At 41.5% G+C, this 6,523-nt stretch overlaps 1 pseudogene; it reads left to right on the forward strand.

Annotated features, from left to right (window-relative positions):
• Positions 1-684: 684 nt before the first annotated feature.
• The window catches only part of LOC147450024 (endoplasmin homolog), an 18,015-nt pseudogene continuing 12,176 nt past the window's right edge, over positions 685-6,523 (forward strand).

Here is a 6,523-nt window from a genome sequence, read left to right on the forward strand (position 1 = left end):
TGCAAGGGTGGATGAGCCTCGACCATATGTGGCACGCCAAAAGTGAAGGGATCAATGGTGAAGGCTTAATCCACCGTTGACCAAGTTTCATTGAACAAAAATTTAGGGTTCCCTTGTGTTGTGGCTACAAGTTGGACCCCCAACCTCCTCCTTCACAAAGTTTCACCCTATCCATCACAACTAATGTGTGTTAATGTAATGCATTTGAGGCATCATGTATAAAAACATGTTCCCCCCCTTTGCACGGAAATTGGATGGCCTAGATCATGGACGCCCCGTCGATGATTTACATGGCCATTGATCCCTCCAATATGACCCCGTGTTAATTATAGACAAGGTCATGCTAGATAGGCTTCCATGGTGAGGGCAACCCTCTTCGCCTTTGCCTTTCTCTAGAGTCCATAACCTGAATGTACTCTTGTATACATGCCTCACGCCTCCTTAAATGCAACCCAAGCAGACACCTACCAATGCAAGCATTAAATTGTGAGATCTTTTCCAGAGACGATGAAGACAACATACACTCACAACGCACACCCAACAAAGTTGAGATAGAGGTTATTATTGTTGATAAGAACTGAACTACCTCGCGGCATGAACGACTCTTCTTTGCTAGTGTGTGATGGAATGTGGTGGACTATTGTTTGTGCTACCTTAACTCCATGTGCTCATATATCCCATGGCATGGATGTTTCTTTACACATTAAACAGGATGAGGCCAATAAAATTTTAGCTATTAGGAATCATGGTATTGATATGATGAAGGAGGATCTCATTAAGAACCTTGGAACCATAGCGAAATCAAGAAGTTTAGGTGTGCTTGTTTTTGTTGTATTATAGAGAGGCTACAGGATGTTGTTTGTAGTCATCACCAGTGTCGAGGACATTTCAATTTAGCTTACAAGGTACATCTTGTTCTGGGATCAGCTTTTTTGGAATAGATACAAAAAGGTGGGGATTTGAACTTGATTGGGCAGTTTGGAGTTGGATTTTACTCAGTCTATCTTGTGGTTGATTACATGGAGGTTATAACCAAGCACAATGAAGATAAATAGTAAAGTATTTCCTTGAGATTCTCAGTCTTTCCCTTTTGTTGGCAAAGTAGTTACGATGTCCAAATTCTCAATGTGTAGGTATATCAAGGAATAAAAGGCATATGGGGCTTTTGTTGTTTTTGAAGATACAAGAAATGAGACTCTTGGTCAGGAAACTAAAATCGGGGTTCACTTGAAAGAGGAAGCTGGTGAATACCTGCAAGAGGACAAAGTAAGGGTTTGCCTTCAATTTCATGGCTTGGCTTAATCTCCAATGTTGTATACATTGTTTTTGAAGAAAAGATATTGTTCTACAGGACCTTGTTTAAAGGTACTCGGAGTTTATCAATTTATCAATCTTTCTTTGGTCAAGCAAGGAAGTGGATATTGATGTTGAGGTTGAAGTAGATCCTGAAGAAGTGCCTAAGGATGAGGAAGAGAAGACAAGTTTGAATTTGTGCAATAATTACACTATGGGTGGTGTGCTCATTAGGAAATTTCGGAGGTCATTTGGAGGGCCTTCTAAGAAAATGTATTTTTTGCACTCTCTCTCTAGAAAAAATGGCAAATAAAAGAGCTGGGTCTTTCATAGTAAAAGTTCAAAAAGTGTACTTTAAGTAGATTCCTTACTCTTCTGAACATTCATTCGTAGTGATTGAGGGATAATTCTCTTTTCAGTTGCATTGAATGAACCTCGTCAATATGGAGGGAATGAGGCTAACATGGAGGGACGAAGGCGCAGCCGCTATTCACTTTCCATTAAACCTGCACATTTGGCTAATGGCGCACTCCTCAAATGGCACAAATGTTACCCAGAAACGAGCCAAATATCACCTTCACATTGATTTGGACAATGAGTACCAACCATTGATTAAGCGCAGTAAAACAAACACACATATACCTGCCGCTTCCATAGACACGCTCAGAGCTCAAGGAGCTAAACACATAGATATCTGGACGAGAGGCTCTCTCTACCCTAAGAATCCAATGACTAATGCATCTCCACCGTTTGTCAATCCTACAAGCTTATTGACCTTTGCTGGTGATGGAGAAAAGGGCCTTCTGGGTTATTGTAAATCACTTACAAGAGAAGCTGAAACTTACAAGAGCATTCTCCAAGCTCAACAATGTGAGATTGTTCGCCTTTCACATTTACATTCTACAGATAAGGTTACCATTTTGCAACATAAAACAGAGGTACAAGAACTGAAAGGAAAGGTGCGAAGTTGTCAAATGAAGGACACCATCTTGGGTGGTCGTATCCAAAAGAAGAAATTGCGCAATCTTGAAACATTGCAGGTTGCATCAGGAGGTCTCAAGAAAAGAATCCGAGCCTTAAGGTGATGCTTCTTGGTTGGCTACATTGTCTTAGTTAAGTAATCTTTTTGTTTTTTCTTGTTATGCATTGTTTTCATGTGCCTAAATAGTGTTAGTGAAGCAAATTTTTTGTTATTTACTTATGCATTGTCTTCATCTAGACATTCAATCTATCCTGACAAGGAAAACATTGACCCCAAGCCAATATAGGAAAGAGATTGAAGCCACTTATAAGTAGAAGCCTGGCAGCAGATATAGTACATGACAAGAAGTTTAAGGTCCTACAACGAAATGTAGTGGACCGCTTTATTTCAGAGAACTCAGTGCCTGCAAAAGAGATACAAGGCACACTTGATTCACTTGGTGTAAGCAAAAGAGGATATTCGGCTATCCAAAAGTCTGTCTCATCCATCTTTGTTAGGAAGGGTATAAAATCCAAACTTCTACCATCAGCCTCAAGTGTTTGGAAAGAGAGGCTTCAGCTTAACGAGGCACAGGGAGACTATCTTGGACAGCCCTTTCATATTAAAGCAACTTACAGTGGCCATGGAGCAAACATGGCATATGATGAGTTCAACAATATTTTTATGGACCTGCGGATATTACAGAAGAGAATGGTGGAGTTTTACAACATCACATTTGAAGAGTCACGTGGGGTATTACATTTTGTGTTAAAACTGGATGAGTGTGAGCTTGTTAAAGAGAAAAAGCTAGAGCGTGTTACTATTACTTTAATGAATAGAGCCCTCTCAAAGTGTCCCAGTGATGATCCTTTATATTTTAGTGTCCAATCAGAATCTAGCATATGGTGGCTTGGTGCGTTTGAGGTAAGCGAGATTCTCAGGTAAGCTCAAATGTTCACATCTACTTAAGTCTCATTTATTTTGTGTTGCAGGTAAAGAAAGAAGATCGTGAGATTCTATATTGGGTGCTCCATCGAACTAATATTCCGGAGGTGATTGATCGACAGACTAACCAGGGAGAGGTACTACGTCTAGATGGAAGGGGAGACTTTCAAGTTCAGTGGCATCTTGCAGGTGACCTCAAAACATTAAAGTGCATGTATAATTGTGGAATGGGTGCAATGGCAAAGTCACCGTGTTTGTTCTGCATGGAGCCTGCAAAGGTCATGGACCCAAAGTGGTGGAGAAAAGCTCCAACACGTCACATTGAGGATCCTGCTTTTTGACCGGTATTGAAAATACCACTTGTGAATGTCCACATTTGTACAATGCATGCCCTTTGTAGAATTGTGGAGAAATTGGTCTACTTATACATCGGGTTTGCTTGGAAGATTAAGAACTCCGCAGAACGACAAGTAGCCCTGCAGTGCTTAGAAATGGTATTGTCGGATATGGGGCTTCATGGTGGCAATGTGAAAATCCAGCGGGATGAAAAGAGATCAACTGCTGAGAAGGATGTCCCATGCAAACCATCCATAGGTGGGGTGAAGGCACGGAGGTTTTTATCTAAGCCCCAAGGTACAAGAGATCCAAAGCTAACAAAACATGGAAAAATATATAACACATCTTATGTTAGCAAGGTAGAGTATCAGAGCTGGAAAAAGCTACATATTGCAGTCAAAGACCACGAACCAACTACTCGTAACGCGAAGGCTGAGGTTTGGCGATCAATGGACATCCTATTTTTGATGTGCGACAAAGATGACTGGTCACAAGATGATATGAACAAGTTCAAGGAAAATCTCAACCTTCTAAAAAAATCATTCAAGACAGCATGGACAGACACCCAGATTACTCACTACATGGTATTATCATGTATTTCTTTCTCTCTTATGTGCAAATATGTGACTGTAAAACATTCTAACTAATCTGTTTTGATATCCAGCACATCATCTTCAATCATTTTCCATATTTTATACAGAAGTATGGGAACCCGGCAATATGGAATACCCAAGGGATGGAAAAGTCTCATTACATGGCGAGAAATGCTTATTTCAGGCACACACGACATGGTGGCTCTCGAACCAAGGCTAACAGTTTGAGAGAACTATTTGAATGGTTCTATCGTAGAATCATTCATCGAATGTAGGCAAAAGAAGTCTTGGCAAATTCAGCAACAGCACAAGCCATCAGACATTTACAACAACAAAAAGTTAAAAGATCAATGGCATACAACAACTCCGGAGCTCGTGAAAGTCAACGAAGGTGGAGAGAGACAATGGTGTATGTGAATCACAAGTGGAGAAAGATACTCTCAGTGGATGACATTGTACAAAATTTATGTAATACATGATCTTATACAATTGCTACTTGAAGTGTATCAAGATTTTGAAGGTTCAATTTTGTTTTTTGGCACGTCACCCTTGTAACGAATCATGAGATGTTTGCCATACTCTAAAAGTTCATCTGGGTTTTGTCTACCAAGAGCTAGTGCCATTGCTGTGTAGGTGTAGTAATACGCTGCCCGACCACCTGTATAGCCTGGGCAGTAACCAAAACAATCTCTAGCAAACACTTTGTCCACAAGAATGACTTTATCTGCACTTTTGGGCAGCACCGGTCCACCCAAGAAGCGTGATAGTGTCTTGAATGTGTAAGTTGCTATTGAACCCTCTTGTGACATGGAATTGTGAAAAACTACTATCGGCGACTCGCAAAGCTTTGAAAGGTACTGTGCTAGGGCCGCATCCCTTCCTCGATACTCTCTTGTCCGGCGCCGAAGGAAGTCATCCTTGTCAGCAATCCAAGACTGCACATACCATGTCAGAAGTGACACAAAGAGAGAGAGAGAGAGAGAGAGAGAGAGAGAGAGTTACCATGAAGCTCTCATCCTGCAGAAAGAGGTTTTCTTGCCACAGGTCTACAGATGTAGTTGACCCCTGACCTGAATGGTTAAACCAATCCTCCACTTCTTTGTTACTTGTTGATGGTCTTAGGCTTTGTCTTATTGCTTGGAAGGTGGCTTCATCAGGTAGTGTCTCCTTGTATTTTTCAGCTTTCTCAAAGCATCTTCGAAGGCATTCCATTGGATTGCTGGATGTTTCCATTGCCTCATCATCACTACTATCCTCTGAAACAAATCCACTCCTCTCCTCTTGGACTCTGGAAATAATAGCCAGGGAGAAATCCTCCCTTAAATAAAAGACACTTTGCACATCATGTAAGAAGATATAGGTCCTGTCTCCAATCCTGAAGTCAGGCACAGCAGGCAACATCATCTGAGCATGCTTCTCAGTGAAGTTACTGACATCCAATGGAAGTTTGAATTCTGTGGTTTTCACAGAGAGCATCTTACTTCTTTGTACTTCAATTGCCTCAACCTCAAGGTCGACTGTGTCTTCAACCTCCTCGACTTCTTGCATATGAGTTGTCTCCTCGCATTCTTCATCTGGTGCTGCATCCTGCTCCTCTAAGACCTCATCAGGATTCTGCATGAGGAATCCAAACAGGCTGTTCAGGTAAATCATAAAGCCAAAGGCTTCCTGAATGAGTTTGCATTCTTTTTATGCAAAGGGCAGGCTGAATGTCGGCAAGAAGGTGGTAATTCCCTATACTTCTTCAGTCCCTGTCCCTTTCCACCACAGTCATTTCAATGCACAAGAGTCATAGTAGGCAGAACAACCCTTCCTACCTGCACCATCACTTCAAACTTATCTCTGTAGGACTGCAAGAAATTACTGTGATGAGCTAACAGGTCTTCAATGTCAAACTTTGGATTAAACATAGAATGAACTAGATCAAACTTGTCCCCAGCACCACAAGATGCTGCAAAATCAAACAGCCTCTCATCGGTTGTAGCTGGGTCTTCCAGAGAAGACACATCCTCTTTGTCTTTACATTTAGCTGCACAGGGACTTCCTTCTAGCACATCTGTATCATCTGAGAAGTCTATATTCCTCTTTCTTGTATTTTTCTTCAGAAGTACTGTAGAGGGCACCACAGCCTTGTAGGGTGAGGGATCCTCTTGCCCTGGTGACCTCTCTGATTGATCTTCACCAATTGACTTTTCTTCAGATATGTCCTGACAAAAGTCAACAGTTCTTTTGGCAGATACATTAAGCAACTGAGCCTGCAAGGGTTGAAATCCTGGCACAAGCTCTGGATCAGGTTTCAGCCTCTTCTGCCTACTGGACTTTAATCCTATTCATCAGGAAACATGACAAGTCTCTCTCTCTCTCTCTCTCTCTCTCTCTCTCTCTCTCTCTCTCT

The sequence above is a fragment of the Adiantum capillus-veneris genome, chromosome 9 (genome assembly GCF_014529385.1).
Source record: "Adiantum capillus-veneris isolate H3 chromosome 9, ASM1452938v2, whole genome shotgun sequence".
Classification (NCBI taxonomy): Eukaryota; Viridiplantae; Streptophyta; class Polypodiopsida; order Polypodiales; family Pteridaceae; genus Adiantum; species Adiantum capillus-veneris.